Source organism: Coenobita brevimanus, chromosome 7, assembly GCF_032717465.1.
Source record: "Coenobita brevimanus isolate Jiangsu-jjx chromosome 7, ASM3271746v2, whole genome shotgun sequence".
In the NCBI taxonomy this organism is placed as follows: Eukaryota; Metazoa; Arthropoda; class Malacostraca; order Decapoda; family Coenobitidae; genus Coenobita; species Coenobita brevimanus.
Window position 1 is genome coordinate 27,139,392 of NC_136960.1, and position 25,937 is coordinate 27,165,328.

General features: G+C 42.8%; 1 pseudogene; it reads right to left on the minus strand.

The window, feature by feature from the left end:
* Positions 1–23,376: 23,376 nt before the first annotated feature.
* On the minus strand, positions 23,377–24,687 carry LOC145404104 (general transcription factor II-I repeat domain-containing protein 2A pseudogene; annotated as a pseudogene).
* Between the last annotated feature and the right edge of the window lie 1,250 nt (positions 24,688–25,937).

A 25,937-nucleotide genomic window follows, 5' to 3' on the forward strand; every position in this document is an offset into this window, starting at 1 on the left:
TTGCAAGACTCTACGGTGAGAATAATAATAACCAGAACTTTGGAACTGTCCTACTGACAGTCTCCAACTCCACCTACTGTTTCTTGACACCTTTGGGGAGCTTTGGATTTTCTCTTTACCACCAATGGCAAATACCACAGCACATAACCTGGGCCCTTCAGGTTCCTTGCTCAGTCTCTGGTTCTCTTGGAATTGTGAGACTCTAAGGTGAGAATAATAATATTACCATAAAAAACAAGAGTCTCCACCTACGAAGTAGGTGGAGACTAATGATAACTAAAACTCTGTAACTGTCCTGTAGATAGTCAGTATAGTCCGCCTACTGATTCTTACAACGACCTTGACCGCATTGGGGAAATTACATAACCTGTGCCATTCAGATTCCTTGCACAGGTCATACTGAAATCTCCAGTAGACACTACCAAGTTATCTCATTCAGAACATAATATTGATATGACTCTTTCTGACATGCCTTTCCACTGTGCATGAAGGCTTTGGATTTTTTCTTTTTTCTATCAGCAGTGGTTCATGGCTTGACACGTAACATGTGCCCTTCAGATTCCTGTTCTCCTGGAATCGTTGCAAGACTCTGAGGCCAGAATAATAATAATAATAATACCAGTGGAAACAATGGTCTCCACCTAAAATGATACAATTTACCTACAAACCAATTTTTAAGAAAATTTGCACAACTCTACTTAATTCATTTACAATGTGTAACCAAAACAAAAAAAAACTCAAACTATCCTATGGACAGTAACGAGTGTCCACCTATGTCTCTTGCAATGACTTTGACTTGGTTGGGGAGATTTAGATTTTTTTTCTATCAGCAACGGCCCATGCCAGAACTCATAACCCTGGCTCTTCATATTCATTAAACAGTCTCCGGTTCTCCTGGAATCGTTGCGAGACTTTGAGGCCAAGGTAATAATTACCAGAATTCTGTAACTGTGTATGGACAGTCTTTATTTTCCATCTACTGTCTCTAAGTAACATTGGCCCCACTGGGGAGATTTGGATTGTTTTTCAATCATCAATGGTCCATGCTAGAATGCTTTACCTGGGCCCGTTAGATTCCTTGGACAGTCTCCAGTTCTCTTGGAATCGTAGGGAGACTCTGAGGCTGGACTAATAACTAGAACGCTGCCATTGTCCTAACGACGGTCAGTAGTCTCCAATTACTATTTCTTAGTGACCTTGATCCCATATGGGAGATTTGGAATATTTTTTCACCTGGAATGGTCCATGCCAAGACACATAACCTGAGCCCTTCAGAATCCTTGCACAGTCTCTGGCTCTCATGGTTTCGATGAAAGAATCTGAGGCAGTACTTTCATTGAGTAGTAATAATAACCAAGCTTACCCGTGTGGTAAGGTATGTGTGCCATAAATAAGATCTGGAGACCCTAAGTTAACTTCTTTTGTAACATCAAAGTAATTGTGATCTGACAAGTTTCAAAGAATAATGTCTTCCACTTTTTCTTACACTGATTTTGACCCCATTGGGGAGATTCTGATTTTTATTTTCTCTCAGCACTGGCCCACGCCAGGACACATAACCTGGGCCCTTGAGATTCCTTGCGCAGTTTACGGTTCTCCTGGAATCTTTGCAAGATTCTGAGGTGAGAGTGATAATAATTAGAACTCTGTATCTATCCGTGACTCCATTAGGGAGATTTGGATTTTTTTTCTATCAGCAATTGTCCATGCCAGGACACATAACCTGGGCCCTTCAGATTCCTTGCACTGTCTCCGGTTCTCTTGGCATCATTGGAGACCCCAAGGGCTGAATGATAACAATTAGTCATTATTTGTGTGTGTGTGTGTGTGTGTGTGTGTGTGTGTGTGTGTGTGTGTGTGTGTGTACCAATAATAAAGAAGATTCGCCGTGTTGTAAGGTATGTTTAATATAAACAAGATGTAAAAACCCTATCATAACTTCTTGTTAAAAATGAACAAGGGATCTGACAAAGGTGCTGAAGAATACGTGTGTCTGCAACTGATTTCGGGAAGCTTTAGCTGGAAACCGTGACTATTATGGGTGTGATTAATCCCTCACAACAGGAAAAGAACCGAAAAACTACCCGATCTTTACACCACCTTTATTACTTATCACCTTAAAGTTGGAAATTTCAGTAATGTTAGGTAATAAGCAGACAAAGCCAGATCCTGGTAAGTGAACAGATCAGATATGGATAGATCCCAGTGTGAGAGTAAAGGGTGCAAGGCAGGAAATGCATACATCTCTGTACTTTCATCTCTCAGGCCATCCCACTCACGGCTCCACAGTCCAACTTTACCTTATCTTTGTGATTACATCTTTTTTTGTTTTCCTTCTGATAATTTTGTAATACTCTCGTCATATTAGCTTTGCCTACATTTCCGTCCTTTTGCAACATAGTTCGTGTGGCTTAGTCACAGAATGGGACAATACTACGGTTCAACACCCTTCCAGTAGCACTTCATTGTGACTAGCAACATACTCCAGTATTACTCTGTTATTACAACATGAGTCAGGAGGAGGAGAGGCAATGTTAGGCCAGGTTAAAATGAAAAATTTATTGCAGACCATTATATGCAACCATTTAATTTAACTTTGATATTCACGGGACTAACTGAGGCTGTGTGTAACCACTGAAGTTCAAAAAGTCTCCCACAAAGGGAATACATTGGTCTTGAAGAAAGTATCAATAAAATACGGCAGGCATTTTCTTACTGAAGCTGCAAACGCCTTTACTGCCCAGACTTTGAATGATTGTGTGTGTGTGTGTGTGTGTGTGTGTGTGTGTGTGTGTGTGTGTGTGTGCCTAGATCCTTCCCTCCTCATGATAATGATGATGACGATAACGATGACGAAAGAGACAGCTATAAGGACGACGATGATGATGATAATGAAAACAATGAGGACAACTATGACATCGATGGTGATGAAGACGACGAAGACGACGATAATACTCTATCAGTCTAAATATTGCCAGACGCCTTAATCCCGTCAGGGGCAGCCACAAGCAAATCTCCTCCATGGCGCCCTGTCCCTCGCCATTTCATTGTCGTCCCAGATCACGCACCCTTCTCTCATATACCTCTCCACATCCTCCCTCCATCACATCCTCGGCTTCACCATCCCTCTCCCCCCCTCCAACTCACACTCTCCTCGATAGTCTCTCGCTCTTCATCTTCTCCACATGGCCAAACGACTTCAGCGTATTTCTCTTGATGCTTTCTATAACATCCACACATCCTCACCACAACGCTCATTCACCTCCTCTCAAATAACTCATTTCCACTGCTCTCACTCATGACTTGTGTCCTTCCAGTAAGGTCCAAGCTTCACTCCCATATGTTAGAGTTGGCATGACAGTACTATCATGCAGCGACTTTTTTACTTTCAAGTTCATTTCCCTATTTTTTATCACTGCTCTCAAAGAATCACCAACCCTTAATCCTCGTTGTACTCTTTAAAGCGCTGCATCCTCCAAATTTCCATCCTTACTCATCTCATTACCCATTTAAATGGACTCACATTTTCCATTTCCTCATCCTCCAACCTCACTTTACATTCAGTGCCTTAATTTCTCTGGAAGACCATAACTTTACTCTCTCTATATTCACCTCTAGTTTCCGTTTCTTACACACTCTTCCAAACTCATTCATCAAGCACTGCAGTTCTCCTTCGTCTTCACTTAGCAATACATCATCATCTGCAAACAACAGTACAGGAAGTTTTCAAACGCTGCTCTCTCTTTAGGGCCGCTCCAGCATCCACTGTCCACTCTTGTATCTTTTTTATAACCCAATCCATATACAGGTTGAACAACCATGGAGACATGACACATCCCTGTTTTAATCCACCATTAAGACAAATATTCACACAGTTCACTATATACACGCATTGCAGCCTTAGCAAAATTCTTACATACGATTCACGGCATTCAACAGCATCTCATTTTATACATACATTTTTTTAAATATTTCCCACATTCCTTTTCCATGGTTAAAAAGAGGTCTTCATTAGCTCATTCTATATTTTAAAGTGGTGCAGTAGAGAGATGTCGTCACGTGATGGCACCAATATGATTTTGCAACACCACTCCCGGTTATTCAAATGTCTCACAGCTCGCTCCCTTTTCCATCAATAGTGGAATACAGGATGAGGGTAACTTTAGTTTGGAGTCCACTGGGCTCACATTTCTCCTGTGGACCACGACAACAACAACATACAGTGATATCTCTTATTTCATATATGGTTAAATTCAGCTTAGGATAGGTCCCTAGTAATGAACATTGTTATCAGTCCAGCTGCCACACGCATACCCTATACTATTGTAAAAACACCACTTTCCAAATTTACCCACTAATCCTATTTTATAAATGCAGTAGTTACCGTATGAGCTTCTTTGGGATATATTGTTTTGACATAATAACAAAGTCCTTTAATATATAAACTAAATCTGAGAATGTTTTGGATATACCATAAATTCTGCAAAAAGACATTAATATTTGATTTCGTAAATTGTCGTTAATTTGCTGTTAAAGGCAAATGCAAGGCTGAGATACCGTGTCTCACATCATGTGACCAACACACTACTAGTATTATATTCTAGCTAACACCAGATGATTTTATTCGACTGAGAGAGAGCATTCTATTCCAGCTACCGTAACACCAGACGCTGATATTCAAGTGACTGTACCACAGAAGGCTGAGTATTAATACTGGTACCATTAATGCACTGATGGTCGAGACAACTCAGACATTCTATTTCAGCTAACTATAGATCATTTAATTTTGCTGCAACTGAGTCAAGGGAATCTGAGTTTTGAAATCATATTTTCTGTAATACAAATGGTAACAACTTTTACTACGATGACGTTATTTTCATTATATTTATTCTCTTTTCGAGTGTGGTCTACATTATGTCCTCTGAAGTGTTAGTTTGGTAACTTCATGGGTAATGAAAGAGCATCGGTAAATATTGCTGGTAATGTTGGAGTACGTAGGAACTAGCCTATTCCTCCGATTAGGAGCATATGTAAAGATTGGAGAAAATCTTGAGCATGTAACCTACGTAAATCAGCTCCTTCTACAGAGAGAGTTACAACTGGCTATAAGGCGCCTTGTTGCCTCCCAACCCTGCTCCAAACCCTCGCTCCGCCGCTCTGCTTCCTCCGTAAATTATATCCCTTGCTGCCGGGCCACTTGGAGGCAACATCGCGCCCCTGGTCACGTGACCTGGGCGGGATGGAACACAGATTTCGCAACTCTTTCTATAGAAGTACTCTAAATAATATTAGAGTATGTAGCAGCTATCCTCTCATTATGTTTTGGGGTGACACTAAGAATTGGAGGATTTACTCCAGATACAGCCTTCACTGGCACCTTCACTACCGAGCGCCTTTCTAATCTAAACAAATCATCTGGTTGTAGCAAGAAAAAAAAATCATAAGTAACTTACTAAATGTGGGAGAGACAGGGCCCTCCAGCTACTTCCCTTGGTGTGGTGTGGTGTGAGAGTTCTTTGGTGTGATGTGGTGTGGTGTGGCGTGGTTTGGTGAGAGAGAGCAATTTTGTGTGGCAAGATGTGGTGTGGTGTGGTGTAAGAGAGGAATTTGAGTGATACGGTGTGAGTGACTGGTTTGGTATGGTGTCGTGTGGTGTGAGAGAGTGGTTCGGTATGGTGTGTGGTGTGGTGTGGTGTGAGAGTGCTTTGGTGTTACGTGGTGTGGTGTGGTGTGGTTTGGCGTGAGAGAGTGATTTTGTATGGCAAGATGCGGTGTGGTATGGTGTGGTGTGAGAGAGGGGTTAGTGTGCTATGGTGTGGTGTGGTGTGAGAGACTGGGTTGGTATGGTGTGGTGTAGTGTGAGAGTGGTTTGGTTTGGTGTGGCGTGGTGTGAGCGAGTGGTCTGGTGAAGTGCTGGTTGATATGGGAGAATGATAAGGTGTGGTGTGGTGTGAGAGAGAGAGGCTTGGTGGTTTGGTGTGGGAGAGGGATTTTGTGCGGCAAAGTTTTGTGCGGTGCAACGTTGCTATAGCTGCTTAAGTCTAATTGAGAGAAGCACTTTGTGTTCGGAATTCGTTAATTTGAGAAATACGGACTAAGCCTTTTGCAGAGATGCTCCGCATCAATGACAATTTCATGTTGAAAGGGTTGATAGAAAATTTTGGTAATATCATGGGCCACTGAATCCATTTAGCATGATGACGTCTTGTGTGTGTATATATATATATATATATATATATATATATATATATATATATACGTCTTGTGTGTGTGTATATATATATTTATTTATATTTTGCTGCCACCAGACAAATTTTTTAAGTTTCTGGAGAAATTTTTCAAACTGTTACAGTCAGATGCATCCTTCATTTACCCTTTCACTAATCGAGTGATACCAGCAAAAGTAAAAACAGACTTCCTCGTATTAAAAAAGTTACAAGTGAATTTCGATAATGTTAGGATGATCACCAACTACAGTACTTTGAATCGGTCATTTTACAACTGTTAACCAGTTCACTAATGATGAGGCCTAGTTTATTTTATTCCTACTACTTACAGACTAGCTTCTATAGCTTGACGGAGATTTTTTGAACTGGAGGTTCTTACACAAATTTCACCTGAACTTGACCCAGATTTTGGTCCTTAGGCAGCTTATTGTCTGTAGCTCAGTGGCAGGAAAAGAGAGTGTCACGGCTCTACATCCTTTCCATAGCACTTAACGGTGACTAATATCATATTCCAGTGTCTGTAAATTTGTACGGTTCAACATTGAAGGGAGAGAAGACAGTTTTACTGAAATGAATAAATACGTTTTCATTTAACCTCAAAGTAAGAAAGGTCTTTCCTTGTTCGAATACCATTGTATACAAGTAACAAGAATAATCCAGAAAAAATAATCGTTTAACTCTAAGCAGCGATAATTTTGATGTCCTGAAGTGATGAGGGATTAGAAGTCTGCTTTCGTTTTTCCTCTTTCTGGACACCCTTTGGTGGGAAAAGAGGCCTTGGCGATGATGATGATAAGAAAGATGATGATTACTATTTCCACATTTCAATGTAAAAAAAAAAAAAAAAAAAGATCTGGCGTTGATTAAATAGTACCTAAAAGACGTACACGAGATACGGGAGCTAATAATCAAAAGTCTATGATCATGCCTAAAGACGATTTGATTTAGAGGTAGGTAGAGTGGTAGCTGGTGGCAACCATCAACAGCTAACTTAATGTAGTAATGCCTACTTCTTTCATACCCTAACTCATTGTGTCTTTGTCTGCCACTTCTCCTCCTAGTTTTTCCTTTCCTCCTATTCCTTCCTTTGCTTTTTTTTTTTTTGCTATTCTCTTCACTCCAGGTGGCTCTACATTGAGTGACAAGCCAAGTGGTTCCTGTAATCCAGAAAACCATTAAAAATGATGGGTGGTAAATGAAATGCAGCATAGTGCCCCCTGGAGCACCCAGCCACCCCTACCAGGAATACAGTATAGTGCCCCCAGGAACTCCCGGACACCCCCAAAAGTAACCCACGGAGGAGCAGCAGCAGCAGCACGCCGGGATTCAGGGCGACAACGGTCTGTCAGCCCGGGACGCGCGCCCCTACGACCCAAAGCCCGCCCGCCGTCGCCATAGCAGGAATACTGCACTACCTTACGGGCAAGCCTTCACCAACCAGCTAAGGGATGGAGCTGCCTATCCAGCTTCTGCCAGCACCACAAAGGGGATGGCCTGTAGCCGTTCTCGCCTTCCTCAGGAGACGGCCTGTAACCGCTCTTAAGGTGTCTTCCTCTTTGAGATGGCCTGTAGCCACTCGCCCCTCGCTAAGGAATCGGCCAGTAGCCGACCTAAGGGTAATAAGGAGATGGCCTGTAGCTGCTCCTGCCTTCGCCAGATGGCCTGTAGCCGCTCTGAAGGCATTCCCCCAGAGACGGCCTGTAGCCGCTCGCCCCCCGCTAAGGAGACGGCCTGTAGCCACTCTGAGAGTAATGATGAGATGGCCTGAAGCCGCTCCCACCTTTGTCAGATGGCCTGTAGCCGCTCCGAAGGTGTTCCCCTTGAGACGGCCTGTAGCCGCTCTAAACCCCTCCTGAAGGAGACGGCCTGTAGCCACTCCCTCCTTCATCAGACGGCCTCTAGCCGCTCCAAAGGCATTCCCCCAGAGACGGCCTGTAGCCGCTCGCCCCTCGCTAAGGAGACGGCCTGTACCCACTCTGAGGGTACTGAGGAGATGGCCTGTAGCCACTCCCGTCTTTGTCAGATGGCCTGTAGCCGCTCCGAAGGTGTTCCCCTTGAGAAGGCCTGTAGCCGCTCTATACCCCTCCTGCAGGAGATGGCCTGTAGCCGCTCCGAAGGTGTTCCCCTTGAGAAGGCCTGTAGCCGCTCTATACCCCTCCTGCAGGAGATGGCCTGTAGCCGCTCACACCTTCATCAGACGGTCTGTAGCCACTCCGAAGGTGTAGCTGGGACTGCTGGCAGACATACACCCTCTCAGGCCACGGCCAGTAGCCGGGCCTTGGCAGCCAGTAGCCGCACCCCCAGGAAGCCACGGCCAGTAGCAGGGCCCTATGGCAGGAAGTGGCCGACAGCCACCCCGCCGCCCAAGCTTGACGCCTGTTCCCCAACCCCCAGCACAGAGGGCGTAGAGGAGTATTGGAGAGGCCCTATAGCCTCCCCTGGCCTCCACTCCCTACGACTGGCTCTGGAGGAGACCCACCTGACGGACCCTGATGTAGGCCGGTGCCGCAGCCCCCTCCTGTCAGCACCACCCAGCCCTGGGGACTGCAGTCCTTGGGAACCCCAGGCCCTCCTCAGAATGCCTGGGTGGGAACTTCCTACACCTCGACAGCAGAAGACCTCCCCCTCCGTCAGGAGCCTGAATGACCAATTCAGGCAATTGTTCAGCCCCAGCCCTGAGGGCCGCACTCCTGTCCCTAGTCCCGAGTGTTCGGGCCCCTTCGCCGCCAACAGCCCCGGACGAAAGCAGACGCCCCTTCACGTGATCCCATGTCCCCTGAGCACGAAGACTCCTGGTGGTGCCCAGCCCCGTCAGTAGCAGAGCTGCATGGCCCCTCAGCCGCACCCTTGGCACCAGAAGAACTATAGTGACTGTAACTGTGTAATAATAGTGATCAAATAGTGGCGAGGCGGAATAGTGAACTTACAGTGATAGACCAAAAGTCAGGAAGAGAGATAGACACAGTGAAGGGCTATACAGTGATAAGACCAATACCAGGGCCGTGGAGTAAGTGACAATAATTGACCAAAAGTGACCCTATAGCAGAAAATAACAAAGTGAACATGCTACCATCAAACTCTGCCTCATAGTACCATAATCACAATTAGACCCCAATGCCTTACACCCCTGCCTTGTGAGAAATAGCCCTAGCCTCTCCATGCGCGTAAAGACCCTGGACTATACTAAATTAGAACATTCTGCCTCAAATATTGTTTCAATATATTTTCCCGGAAGTATCCTGCAAGATACTATTCACCCTACCTAGTTGTAAGAGTTTATGATCACCCAGAATATGGTGTCTGTAACATCTGCTGTTTTCCCTTGTCTGATTGAGTAATACACGTGTAAGGTTATTGCCTGAGTTTTTGTGTCCTGCCTCTCTCTTATTTGTCTAAGCCCCGGTCTCGAAAGAGGTCCCTGCTACATGTTAGGTGCTTTAAGTACGGGAAGCCGAACCAAAAACACCTAGCATTACACTGGTGGATAGCGGTGGTTCTTGACCCGGGCAGACAAGAGAGGTAGTCAGGAAATACAGGAAAAATGGCAACCAAACTGCACGTGCAATTGCCCAAGTTCGACCCCGAATAGTATGATGTTCACACATCTGGCAATCATCAAACCTTTGCTAGATATCGGGTTTGAAAACGGCCAACAAAAGATCGCAGTCACACTCCCACTGTTGGGCAAAGCGGTGGCCAATATAGCACCAAAAATCGTTCCTGAGCTCACCTGGCAGAATTTCACGAAGCTCGTGATCCAGGCCATCACCCCATCACTAGGGAAAGTGGTGGCACTATCCCAACTGGATAGTTTGACTTTCGACAGGAATCTAGATGATACCCTAATACAGGCAAGACACTTGGTCACCGCTGCCTACCCGGAGGCAGACGATGAAACCCGGGAACAACATACCTTTAACACTCTCCTGAGAGTGCTGCCCAGTGTTGTAAAGGAACACTTTATGATCCATGACCCGTCTGGAGACATGGATTGAGACATCCAGCCTATACGGCGCCTCCTGACCTCCTGCCCTACACCCCAGCAGATCAATGTGGTGAAAAAGTTTCCCACTAAGATTCCGGCTCCCCCAGTCAAGCCACGTCCGCTCATGCCCTGTACCAGCCCCACCCCAGCTGCAAGCCTACCCAGGGCACACCCCACACACCAGCGCCCTGCCCACAGGGAGAACCCCAACCTGATCCTAGTGAATCCCTGGGAATTCTCAGCATGCAGCTCAAGGTGCCCTCTGCATGATATCCGGGACAAGTTGAAGGCTGCACGTAGGAAAACTACCACCCCAGGCCAATGCAAAGTCTCCTCTCTGGAGGACAAGGCAACAAAGGACAAACCTGCATCTGTGGAGGAGCCCGATCCTGGGGAACAGGTGCTAGAGCAAGAAGAAGGAGACCCTAGACAACTGGTCTTTAGGCCCGCCCCCACACCATCCCATGGTGGCAGGGGCCATTTCCCCTAAATATCACCCCCCAGTTTACCACAAGATGAAGCTGAACAGGGTGAAAGCCAGACTTCTGGTCGATACGGGAGCGGCCAGATGCTGTCTTTATAGCCACTATTTCTCCCGCCACAGATCGACCTTTGGCCCACTCTGCCCCACAGCTACTCACCTTGTGGACGCAGGGGATGGCTGCCTGCCCATCCGTGGGGAGACATGGGCCTTAAAAGTTGACACCCACCAACCGGTGTCAACCCAGCACCAGTTTATAATCTTCGACTCTTCCTGCTGGAAATATGATGGGTACCTGGGGCTGGACCTGTTGCAGAAGTTGGGCACCACTATAGATTGCTGCAACCGACAGCTCCAGTTCCATGCACCCCCCCTCCCTGGGCTGTTTGCACCTGCACGCCCCGGCCCTGGCTGGAAGACTCATCCCCCCTTTCCCTTCTCCCCCCCTCCCCACCCCCCTACTTCCCCCCACCCTCCCCCTCTTTTCCTACCGCCATTTCCACTACCATCACCATTCCCCTGCACCATGAAGCTTGGGTGCCCCTAAATCGGCCCTCTGGTCCTTTCGTCCTATTCTCCACACTCCTGCCACTGGGAACCCTCTCAGCCTGCCTTTTGCCTCCAACTTTCCTCCCCCCACATCGTACGGCAGTCCGAATCGCCAACCTCGCCCCTTCACTCCCCACCCTCCCGAAAGGGATCATAATCGGAGAGATGGAAGAAGCCGAGCCCTGAGCCCCTTCCTCCTCCCACTCCCCCGCCCCCCTGCCCCCTATCCCCGACCATCTCTCCGTCCATCAGTCAGACACCCTATACCGCCTTCTCCTGGATTTCCAGGATCTGTTCGCGGCAGGACCAGCAGACATCGGACACACCACCTACCTGGCCCATGAAAATCATACGACAGGCCCGCTGATCTGACAGCCCTCTAGACGGAAGAATCCTAAGCAGTGGGAAGAGGAAGACCACCAGGTGCAGGAGGTGATAGAATTTGGAGTCGTCTCCCCCTCCACCAGCCCCTGGTTCTCCCCTGTCGTCCTCGTGAAAAAGAAAGATGGCACGATGCATTTCTGCGTCGACTACCACCGACTGAACGATGTAACTACCAAAGACGCCACTCCACTCCCACACATAGATGATTCCCTGGATTCCCTGTATGAAGCATCCTGATTCTTTAACCTGGACCTCCAGTTGGGGGTATTGGCAGGTTCCCGTGCGCCCGGAAGATCAAGGAAAAACTGTTTTCTCGACTAGTAACGGGAAGCACTATGAGTTAAACGTCCTGCCATTCGGTCTCTGCAACGCCCCTGCCACCTTCTCCAGGCTGATGGAGTCCATACTCAGTGGTCTCACGTGGGAAATATGCCCTGCATACTTAGATGACGTCATCGTGTTCAGCCAAACTTGGGCTGACCACCTGCAGCACCTCTGCCGAGTTTTTACCAGGATCCAACTGGCAGGCCTCAAACTCAGGCCCTCCAAGTGCGTCCTAGCCACCAGAACCGTCTCATTCCTGGGGCACGTCATCTCCAAGGCAGGAATATCTCCTGACTCTGACAAGCTCCGCGCTACATAATAGATAGATAGATAAATAGATAGATAGAAAGACAGATAGAAGCAGGGAGTCAGATGATAAGAAGGTGTTGTGTCTGCGAGAATCGAGCAGTGCTAAACATGCTTACACACTCTTAACACTGAGGAAAGCTGACGACAGCGGCCAGTAAGGAGATGATGCAGTTAGCTGTCAGCAGTCCTCTCGTGAACAAAGATCTGGTAACCATGCACACACATATACACACATACTCACACACAGGCTCCTTAAGCTTTCCATCCATGAGGAACACACGTGACACACCCCTGCTACAGCAGATTTTAGGAAAGAGAGTTTAGAAGGAGACAAGCGACCCTAGAGAGAGGTCGAGACGGAGATTAGCCTTAGAACAGAGAGAGAGAGAGAGAGAGATAGCGAGACAGGGAGGTAGCTACCCGGGACTTATACTCGTTCCGTGTGAGAGACCTGTTTAATATTTCCAAGACAAATAAAAATAGTCCCATACTATTCTTTACCTCTCCTGTCACTACATGACATTTGGTGGGGAAGCTACTACAAGATATAAAAGCCGCTCGACCACAAGTCTAAAATATACTTCTCTACAAGTAACTACAAAGTCTTTATGACATTTGGGAGCAGCGAACGTATACGAACCTCGTCTACGAATCAACATTAAATTCCTGCAAAATATCAAGATTAAAAACAACCAACAACATCAGCTCCTGACAGTATTCTCTCCATCCAGCCCCCTCCGTCTCCCAGATCATTACGCTGATGCAGAGGTCAAGAGATCACTCGACGCCTTGCAAGTAGCTTAACGACAAACCAGCAAATCTGCGGACATCGTCTCCGAATTAAAAGCAAATTTCTACCAAAGCAACCGAGACTACAAGATTAGCTTCAGTTCTACATTGAATCCTACAAAATACAGCCTATAGTGCAAATAGTCTACAAGTCTACGACGAATCAGCGAACTACAGCCATCTACAATCAACTACAATTAACAACTCTACGTCATCTGTATAATCTTCTACACGCACCTACGAGTAGCGGCAGTCTTCATCCCACAACGAGTAAATCACTAGAGAAAAGGACCGAGAAAACATCGACATAGAAAAACGGAACAAACAAACAAAGAGTGAGACACGACTCACAACTCATCTTACTCACTCGTCTTCACTCAAGTTACTCATCGCTACTCATTCACTCACCACAGCTACCAGTGTGGGAAGCCGACGTCACCATGTGCTGAGATGACATCACAACGCGAGTCTGCCATGCCAAGCAACGTGTGACTGACACCAGGCACTTCTCACCCACTACTCATTACTCATTATTCACATAGCTCCTACTCATACTCACTTATTTTCACAGTTAAGTTGGAAATTCGACGTTCTATGCTGAGGTTTGCCTGGGACAGCCGTTAACCACTACAAATACCAGGCCATGGAGTTTCCTGAGTAATATCATCCATCAACACACCACTAGAATTATCAAGAGATCTTCAATCAAACCTGTATTTTCTTCCGAGATCGACTTTTGTATCGACACACCTCTACGATCTGTATCAAGTTGGTAAAATAATACTTGCTCATTTCTTCTCAGTGCTAAAATTAGCTATATTCAACTTATTTACTCATCTAGTTTGCTAGGACATAAATAAACAAGAGGCGTATTTCATAACATCATATCTTAATGACAGGAATATTTTCGCCACCACCCACGTTAATACCAGATGACACACAAATTGCCACAACATCAGACTCACAATTATGAGACAGCCCACCCATTGTACAACCCTCACCACACGCTAAAGATAAAGAAACAAATACGGGAGTTTCGGATGATGAGTGGGAAACCCCTTCAGACATAGAGAGTGACGACTTTGCAGCTGCCTTGCATACGTATGCCAATATACTTAACAGGGTTCACCGGTCCGGTCATACATATTCCACCATTCCCTCACATAACGATAAACTCGTAGAAGTTGAATTAACAGGGCAATCATTAAAAATGAATCAAGAAACAAATACTGCTGATCTAAAAACCACACCTCACGTTTTTGTGTATCACGAGGATAAGACTGCCCCAAAATTCTCTGGCACAGACAAAGATCGCATTGATGTCATTTCATTAATCAGTCAGTGCGAACAAATGTTCATCAAGTGCCACATACTAGATGAACAAGAGAAAATTGCTATTTTTTCATCTTGCATAAGCCAGGAAAGATGTCCAGCAAGCAATTTATTGCGCTCCGATAAGCTACATCGTGCTAGGACATATGATGAATTTAAAACTGAATTTCTGAAGAAATTTTCTGGAGGTATGAACTTCTTGCCAGGTATAATTCCAGAATTACATAAAATTGTAGATCTTGTAAGGGAGCACACTACAAACCATGTGCTCAGTGAAATAACTGCTGATGTCTCCACAATCAAGAGAACCCTATTAGCTACTCTGGAGAATTCTAAGTGGATAACAGATGATGGAAAGATGTCCCCAGACCTCGTCGTGGACATCATTGGTTATGTAGCTGCCTTGTGTAAATTACCTGATAGGACTCTTAAGATCGCCAAAACGATCGCGTACACCCCAGGAATGTGCTTACTAGACTTAATGAACGAGGTAGAGATGCAGTGCAGTAAAGCAGGTGTGGTCGACACACATGCACATTCTGGTAGAATCAGGGTACCTGAGACAGTATCAGCTGTGAAAACATTTACACCGACCCCAAACAGAGAACAAAATCGATCGCGACCAGAAATGAGGCAGCCAAAACAAACAAAGACGCCTAGAAATCGTTCCCACACGCCTTCCTACAGGCAGTTTCATAAGTTTTCGCGCAGCCCGAGCAGGTCTCGCGCCCTAAACAACACTTCTTATGGGAAATCACCTCGTAGGTCACAGTCAAGGGATAGGTCCATTCTGTGTCATTACTGTGCAAAACCAGGACACACAAGGTATGAATGCTTTATCAAGGCAAAAGAGGATAATCAAAAGACACAAGGATTTGGTCCTTACTGTAGGCATCATAGATACCAAGGGCACTGGACTAGTGATTGCAAAACAGTAGAAAAAATTGTGTCTATGTTCAAATCGGGGGAAGACCAAGTCATGACAAAAAACGAACAAACGTAAAGAAGAACAAGGTTAAACTTCACATAGGAGGCATGTTGGGAAATGAGTGTATCTTGATACCAGCGGTATGTGAGGATCAAAACGTTTCCTTATTTTTAGATACAGGCTCTCCAGTGAACTTAATAACACATGAAGAACTAAACAGAATTCTTAAAAATAAAAAGAAAGTAACTTTTCTGGATGAAGCTGATTTAGAATTATACACAGTAGATGGTCAAGAGATTACAGTAAAAGCTATGATAAGATTAAATCTCAGTTTCACAGAAACTACAAGACCATTCTCTGCATTGTTCTACAGTATATGGTTGAAAACTTAGCAATTAAAGCTCATATGTTACTGGGCTTAAGATCCATGAGAACTGAGAACATAACTATACTCCCACAAATGAATGGAATAGACTTTGATAATGAATTCATACAGGAAATACTTTCAGAGCCCTCACCGATTGGTAGAAGAGAGCCAAAAAGAATTGGTAATATTAAAGGCTTAAACAAACATACACAAACAGATGAGTGTATAAATCCACTTACACCAGCAACCCCATCCTCCAAAATTAGTGACCCAGATAACAGTACTGATTTATCAATTTTTCCAGCCCATCTCACTAATGATTTGGTTATACCACCTAATTCATACATGAAGGTTACCATAAAGAGCAAATTACGGAATAGTACTGTTCTTGTCTTAGAAGAATTATGTAAAGTAAAGGGATTGTCAGTAGAAAACGCATTATGTCATACGAACGACGAAGGGCTAACTCAGATATTCATTATTAATCACATGAATGGGGAAGTTCAGTTGAAGAAGGGAACTTGCATAGTTAATATTGAAAAATGTTTCGCCCCTGTGAAGGAAATAAATATTGGTGGAGTAACAAGTGAGATAAAATCTACGGATAGAGAAAGAATAAAAGAGAATTTAATTCACTCAGGTGAATTTGACGAAGAAAATGATTTGTTAACCCTGCTGGAAACACACAGGGACACCGTAGCATTGCCCGGAGAACAATTAGGGTGTACTAACTTGATTAATCACATGATTAATGTGCACCCAGAAACACCACCAATTTTCGTACCAGCTTATCGCATACCACACTCCCAACGTACACTTGCAAATCAGTATATCGATGAAATGTTAAAGCTTGGAATTATTGAGCCTTCAGTTTCTCCGTGGAACGCCCCCCTTTTCTTTGTGCCCAAACGAAATGGAGAAATGCGTGCGGTAGTAGATTACCGTAAACTAAATAATCACACAATACCAGACAGATTTCCCATGCCATTGCTAAGTGATGTTCTACAGAATATTGGTCCTGAGAATAATATATTCTCGACCATCGATCTCCTAAACGGATACTATCAGATTCCGGTATCTCAGGAGTCACGTAAATACACTGCCTTTTCAACAAACAGAGGCCATTATCAATATACAAGAATGCCATTGGGACTGAGGACAGCCCCAGGTACGTTCCAGCGTCTTATGAATTACGTATTGTCCGGAATTTTAGGACAAGGAATATTTGTTTATCTTGACGATATTATTATCGCAACGAAGAATATTAAGGATCATCTCAGGAAATTAGACTTACTCTTACAAAAGCTTAGTAATGCTGGATTAAAAATTAAACTTTCTAAATGCAAATTTTGTTTTAAGGAAATAAATTTCTTAGGCCACAAATTAAGTTCTGATGGTATTCACACCACTGATGACAAAATACAGGCAGAGAGATTTTCCTGAACCCACTACGACTGACGAAGTTAGACAATTTTTAGGTCTGGCTGGGTACTATAGGTCATTCGTACCACAGTTCTCTCATATAGCCTTCCCTCTATTCCAACTACTCAAAAAAGATGCTGTATTCCAATGGGAAGAAGAACAAAAAAGGGCATTTAACAATCTAAAAATTAAACTAACAAATGCACCTTGTTTAGCATATCCGAATTACACGAAATCATTTCTTATTTGTACAGACGCATCAGTTAAAGGATTAGGGGCTGTACTGATGTAGGAAGATAAAAGAGGAAAGAATCAACCAATTGCATTTGCCAGCAGACAAACAAGAGGTGCGGAGAAAAATTATTGCACTACAGACTTAGAGGCACTTGCAGTGATTTTTGCATTACAAAAGTTTCGAGATTTGGTATATGGTTACGAAATCCATTTATTCACCGACCATAAACCACTGGTAGGTATGTTTAAAGAAAAACTCCTTTCTGGGAGGAGAGCAAGATGGAAATGTACAGTTGAAAACTACAATGTACAAATTCATTATATACAAGGTAAAATGAACATAGTAGCTGACGCATTATCTAGGAAGCCGAACACAATTCAGGTCGCGGCGTTAGATCTCAAAGGAAATATCCCAAACCACGAGGATATCGCAAAGGCACAAAGACTTGACCCAGTATGGTCAAAAGTAATATACAAGTTAGAAAGTGGAGATGACATACAATTACCCAAACTTCATGTCCCACTTCAACAATTCACAATGGTCAATAATACATTATACAAAATTAACTCTAAACAACCAAAACGCCAAAGAAATACTAACCAGTTGGTAGTACCTAATGACATGATACCCCAAGTATTACGAATGATACACGACAGCCCACATGTAGGACACCCTGGAAAGGATAAGACATTCAACCAAGCCCAGCTATTATATTACTGGCCTTCATTACGAAGAGATATAAACAATCATATAGACAGATGCGAATCATGTGCAAAACACAAAGGATACCCAATCACACCTGCACCGATGGGTAATTACCCAGTACCACATCAACCATGGGACGTTGTCGCTGTTGATTTACTCAAGATGCCATTATCATACAATAATAACCTATACTTATTCGTAGCAACGGATCATTTTTCCCGTTATGTCATTTTAGCTCCAATTAAAGATAAGACAGCAGAGACCGTAGCAAAGGCAATAACAGATAATGTAATATGTCGCTTTACTACCCCAAAGGTATTAATAAGTGATAATGGAGGAGAATTTAATTCTGAGATCTTACAAGAAATATGTAACCAATACAACATCAAAAAGGTTAACGTTTTGACCTATCACCCAGCATCGAATGGGTTGGTAGAGAGAGAAAATAAAAAGGTATTAGATGTGCTACGACACATTCTCAGTGAAAATTATGCGAGCTGGGATGATTGGATTCCCAGAGTAGAGGCCTCCATTAATGGGTCTATAAATAAATCCATTGGTGACACACCACATTTCATTACATATGGCACAGATAAAAAATTACCATATGAGCTCTTAGAAGGTGACAGCATGCCTATATACAATTACGATGATTACTCTAAACTCCGTTTACGTGAATTCCAGGACATTCACAAAAGAGTGAAAAAACAATTAACGATGTCCAAGGAAGAAATGACGGAGGCATTTAACAAGAAGGCAAAAGATTCACCTATCAGCTTAGGAGACATTGTTTACGGTATCATTCATACGAGAGATAATAAATTATCCCCTAAATTTGAGGGCCCATACAGAGTAATTAACATAAAAGCAAACAAAGTTTTAATGAAGTCACTTTCAAGTGGCGAGGAAAAACAAGTTCATATTGACCATTTAAAACGAGTTTCAAGGGAATTATCACATAATTATTCAGCCTCGGATACAACCGAACAGGTGAACGTACCTCAAGAAACCAAGCAAGAACACAACAATGATTACAAAAAGAAATTAAGGTCATATACCAAACAATCGAACATAGGTGCAACTATTTCAATGAAATCTACAGTACATCATTTACGAGAATTAAATATCGATTTAAACTCCTTCTATAAATGAAATAACAGCCAACCGTAACGCACATCATCACTATCATCAACCACAGCTTTATGGGAAATTAATAGATTTTTTTTTTCGGTAGGTTACGATGAAGGGACTTATGCTATGGATTCTCCTATACATAGTAAGAGTATATGCGCACCTAGACCCCAAGCATATAGTACGACAAGGATGCCTCATAGCTCCAACGGCCACGACTACAATCGTCAAGGACGTCATGAGTACTGAAATAAGTCTAGATTACTTGTATGACTTACCTACTTATCTAGAAAGACTTGCGACGCCGATGCGAACTCTGGACTTCAAGATAGGGAATTATGTTTCACAAGCACATAACACCAAGGAAGTGGATGAAATGGTGAAGTTAGCGAAATGGAAACTAGAACAGGCGAAGTCAACTATGCTCGTCATGATCCAAGATCTCCCATCTTATGGAACGGAGGTACTGAGCGACAGGAACAATATCACACGTACTCGCCAAAAGTGCGGTTTGTTCGATCTGGGCGGCGCAGTTCTTGGGAACATCTTTGGATTGGCTACAGAGGATGACCTTAAAGAAATAAACAACAAATTTAATAAGATAGCTCAGGTACTAACATACCAGGATAAATTCATCACAGGACAGAACTCAGCAATGAAGACAATTGTGAAAAATCTGAAAAAAGCAGAAAACGTAGCTCTCGAGAGTGTAGATAAAATAAATGAATTAGAGGGCAACGTTACTCTTTTCCAGCACTTCTCCATCATCACAGAACATACTGACACGATTCTACTACAATTAGAGAACACTAGAGATCGTTTCAGGGCACTTATGCAAGGAATTTCGAATGCTGGTGATGGCAAGATCACAAATGACTTACTCCCAGTTCATGAGCTACGTCAGACAGTTAGTCAAGGCATACATAAACATAAATTGAAGCCATTGTTCCGCAGTAGGGAATTTATGCAATATTACCCGTACTTAGAAGCAACACTAACACCATCATCAGTGATAGTTCATGTACCATTCATCACTGAAGACCTGTTCACAGTATACCAAATACACCCCTTCCCCTATAAAAATAACAACACTTTGGTCATCATCAACATCAACACAGACACCGAACTCATCAAGGTCTCCAAGAGACGAGACACTGTCACTTTCGCAAGTGAGTCAACGATTGAGCGAAAGTGCCGCACATCCTTACATGCTGTTCATCTTTGTCCTGCGTACATTTTCACGTTTCAGCCTACTGATACAGTCCCTTGTGAAATGGCTATCATCAGCAATAACAATATTCATCATCATTGCAACTTCACTTTTGCTCCAGATAAACTTGTACACCATCAACGCATTGGACACTCACAGTTTTTTTATTTCCCTCATAACACATCAGTTTACATAGTCTGTCCAGATATACCACCATCTCATACATCAGCCTCAGGATTATACATAGCACCAGACTACTGTGCGGTATTTACACCATCCATGTCTACTCTTTCCACCATCAATCACTACGCCATTATCAACCATACACACAAACATTTCCACCAACTGCCTAATATGAACTTAAACATGAGCACAAGTATTAAGCTGACTTCACCTAAGTTTGAAACTATGCAGCTGATCAATGAAACAATGAAGCCCTGGGAAGATTTGAGTTTGAGTATGTTCAACCCATATTATGTGTATAGCCAAGCACCTTCTGTCTTTATAATCGTCTGCATTGTAGTTGCAGTACTGCTGTTCGCAATGCACAGAATGCATGCAAGAATTGCTAATTTGGAGTCATTATTTAGTGGAGGGAGAGTTAACATCACAGTTAACCACCCTGAATGAAGTGTATATATTTTGTATATAGTATTAATTATATATATAAAAAAAAATAATAAAAAATAATAATAATAATAATACAAAGAAGAATGACCCATATATGACAGACCAGTACCATTATCTTTGAATGAAATATTAATAACTCTTACAATAATCTTAATTTTAAACTATTTTTATTCTTGCATGTATGCATTTCACTATAATATCCCAAGTACATACTGTATTACAGTTAAATAATTTACTTTAATGCATTTATTCAAATATGTATACAACTTATTTAAAATGTAATATTACTGAATAATCACTATTTACTATGAATAATATATGTATACAATATTCATACAATTATGTTACTTTACAATATTATGTATTTCACTTAATTAACTTATAAGTTCATTATAATATGTATGTAGTATGTATTAATATGTTATAACTATTAAATGTCGATGGTACGCCATTTTCGCACGGCCGAGCAAATGTAGGACTACATAATAGATAGATAGATAAATAGATAGATAGAGAGACAGATAGAAGCAGGGAGTCAGATGATGAGAAGGTGTTGTGTCTGCGAGAATCGAGCAGTGCTAAACATGCTTACACACTCTTAACACTGAGGAAAGCTGACGACAGCGGCCAGTAAGGAGATGATGCAGTTAGCTGTCAGCAGTCCTCTCGTGAACAAAGATCTGGTAACCATGCACACACATATACACACATACTCACACACAGGCTCCTTAAGCTTTCCATCCATGAGGAACACACGTGACACACCCCTGCTACACCAGATTTTAGGAAAGAGAGTTTAGAAGGAGACAAGCGACCCTAGAGAGAGGTCGAGACGGAGATTAGCCTTAGAACAGAGAGAGAGAGAGAGAGAGATAGCGAGACAGGGAGGTAGCTACCCGGGACTTATACTCGTTCCGTGTGAGAGACCTGTTTAATATTTCCAAGACAAATAAAAATAGTCCCATACTATTCTTTACCTCTCCTGTCACTACATGACATTTGGTGGGGAAGCTAATACAAGATATAAAAGCCGCTCGACCACAAGTCTAAAATATACTTCTCTACAAGTAACTACAAAGTCTTTATGACAATCGCGGACATACCCCCACCACAAGACGTTCATGGCATCCGAGCTTTCCTTGGCTTAACATCCTACTACCACCGTTTCGTGAAAGGGTTTGCCCATATCGCCAAACCCCTCCACGACCCGACCCATAAGGGGGAACCGTTCATCTGGACAGACGAGAGATGAGCAGCCTTCCAGCAGCTCAAAGGCAAGCTCGTTTCCGCCCTCATCGTGGCTTTTCCCAACTACACCCTCCCCTTCCGCCTTTACACTGATGTCTCTTTCCTTGCCATAGGCATGGTATTAGCACAAGTCCAAGAGGGCCGTGAGCACATCATCGCCTGTGCCAGCCGTACCCTGAATCAGGCAGAGAAAAATTATGCCGCCACCAAACAAGAATGCTTGGGCATCATTTAGGCACTCCAACACTTCCGAGCATATCTCTCTGGGACCCAAGTCACCATAATTACAGACCACCAGTCCCTCCAGTGGTTATGACAGTCCGACACCCACAATGCCCAACTCATCAGATGGCACGAAACCCTGGAGGAATTCAACTACGAAATCTCATACTGACCCGGTAAACTCCATACCAACACAGACGCTCTCTCTCGGCTCCCCATCCATGCCGCCCAACCGGAACCCGACCTCCTCCAGCAATGGCATCGCAAGGAGCATCCCCCATGGATTCCTCACCACCTTTTCAAAAAGCTGTATCAGCAGGGTGACCACCTTCTGACCCCCTCTGGTCATATCCTCCTAGCCCCTGACACCGCCTTCGATGCCCTGCGACACCTTCACACCCACAATGGTATCCTCCTGGGTACAAAAAAAAACTGATACAAATTTTCAGCAATACCTACTGGGCACCAAACCCTTCCGCCCTCGCCAAGGAAATCATCCAAAGCTGCTGCACCTGCGCCCTTTTTAACCCCTACACCAGGGGTGTGCAACCTTTTTTCCCAAAGGGCCACTAGTCACGACTCTGTTGGTATGAAGGGCCACATAACCTTACTATTTCACGTTATTTACTACGATCGAAGACTTATTATGTGGGATTATACTGATAAAGATAGATAATTAGTTGTTACTGATTTTATTTAAATTGGGATCATAAAAATAAGAATTGTCCGAAACAAAAGTATTTTCCTTACTATCAATGAGCAAATGAAAGGCTACCTTATTATTATAGCGTACAAATATAAATAATTACTTGTTATTGGTTAACTGGGATCATTAAAATAAGAATTATCAAACGCAGACACATTTTCCTTACCATCAATGAGCAAATGAAAGGCTACCCTAGTGAGACGGTTGATGTTGCATTTGGGACACCAACTCATCAATATCAGGCTGTATGGTTGATGTGGCTACACGCAGGGTACTTTCCAAATGTTCATCAGTAAGTGAAGACCTATACTTGTTTTTAACCAGATTCATTTTTGAAAAGAGCTGCTCACATACATATGTGCTACCAAACACTGCCATCATTTTCCTTGCATGAGCGGACACTTTTGGATACACTGTCACTGATACATGCTTCTTATAAAACTGATATACTGAACTATCATCAAACTTCTTTCTTAGTTCATCATTGCATTGTAGTTCAATTATTTCCATTTGCATGTCCTCGGGAATTGCTTCCACATCCACAGAAAAAGGAGAAGCAAAGACTTCAATGGCTTGTGAATGTTTCTTGAGGTCATTAAATCTTTCTGAAAATTCCTCTTGTAAGACTGCCAACTTGTCACCATACTTCTGATACTGAAGGTTGCTAGTGTCATGGTTTTTCAGTGTAGGAAAGTGGGCTGAGTTATGGTTTCTGATTTGTGACTCCCACAGACGCAATTTTATCTGGAAGCCTTTGATCAGTGAGAACAACTCATTTATTAGTTGATCTTTTCCTTGAAGTCTAACATTCAGTGCACTAAGATGATCAGTTATATCTACTAAAAATGCTAAATCACATCTCCATTCCTTATCTCTCAATTCAGGGATAGAATTACCTTTCATATCTAAGAACAGTACAATTTCTTTCAAAAGTTCATATGCTCTCTTCAACATTCCTGCTTTGCTTAGCCACCTGACCTCACAAAAATACTTCACATCACTGTACTCTGCTTCAATGTCTGCCATTAACTGCTGAAACTCGCGGTGATTTAGACCTCTTGACCTAATGAAATTGACAGCTTTCACAAGAATATTAGTCACATGCAGAAAGTTTATTGTCTTTGCACATAAAGCTTCCTGGTGTATGATACAATGCAGGACAATAAGTGAACCTGAGCCAATATTTTGAGACTCCATTCTGGTCTTCAGTAATCCAACAACCCCATTTCTTTGACCAGACATCGCAGGAGCACCATCTGTTGTAATGAAAACTAAATTAGTGTAGTCCACTCCAAACCTTGCCAATACTTTTTCCAATTCATCAAAAATATTTTGTCCTGTTGTGGTCCCCTTCATGCTTTGTAGTGAAGCCATTTCCTCTGTAATATTATAGTCATTGTCAACACCCCTAATATACACAGCAAGTTGTGCAGTGTCTGTGGTGTCACAACTCTCATCAAGAGCAACAGAGTACGCAGAAAAAGCACTAACTCGCTTGACCATTGTACTTTCAATACTCCCTGAAAGACTGTCTATTCTTCTAGCAACAGTATATCTTGAAAGGCTTATGTTTTCAACTTGTTTCTTTTTGTCAGGAAACATATTGTCCGAGGCTACACACAAACATTCTTTAACTACCTCACCATCAGAATAGGGCTTGAGTCTTTTTGCAAGGATTTGACTAATCAAGAAGCTTGTTTTGAGAGATGCATCATATTCCTCAACTTTCTTTGTAAACAATGACTGTTGTCCTTTCAGAGATTTCTGCAAGAATGATATTTTTTCCTTGCGTGCTTCACCTGTCATATTTTCATATTCTTTGTGCTTTGTGATGTAGTGTCTATTGATGTTATATTCTTTTAAAACAGAAATGGTTTCATGGCACACAAGGCACAATGCTTACCCCCCTGATTGTATGCATAAATATTGTTCAGTCCATTTATCTTGAAAACTCCGGTTTTCCTCTGAAATTTTGCGTTTTTTACTTGAAGCCATTATTAGTACAATAAGATCTTTCCTGCTGAGAAAAATATATAATTAGTAAAACATGGCTTTAAGAAAAATGTAATAGATTCCAATAAAATTAATAATTTTGTATAAATTTTCTTAGCAAAATCAAGTGAATGATTAAGATAAAATACATAAATCGATTATAGAGGTAATTAAGTGCATTATCTTTCGGGATGAGTTACCCATTCTCTCCCGACTCTCTCCCAAGCTAAATATAATCAACTGTTGTTAGCCATATTAGGAAGGAAATCATTATATCTGCACCAAATCTTTCAGTAGACACATATAGTAACCCCCTCATCTCTATAAAACACTCCCTCACTTACTTAAAATTGTCGAATGGTAGCCTAAATATATGAAAAGTAAGCCATCGGTAAAGGACAGGTTAAAAATTGGCTATGTAACAATAACTGTTCAGTTGTAAGCTATTGATCAATTCATGGTTTATAAATCTTAGCAGTTCTACGGTTCTACCACATTCTCAGCAGTGATATATAATTCTCAAAATGTTTTGCTTGCAAGTTTTCTAAAGCCAATCACAAAACTGCAATATAAACGAAGTTTAGACACTTAGAGTACCGGTAATCACAAATCAACCACAACAAATGAAGTCGCAACGGAGACTGGTGAGGCAGTGGCACTGTCAGGCGGGAATACATGTACCATACTACAGTACGTGAATCATACGTGTCTGACTCATAGACAGACAGCCAAGGATCACTCAATCTATATATGTACTAATA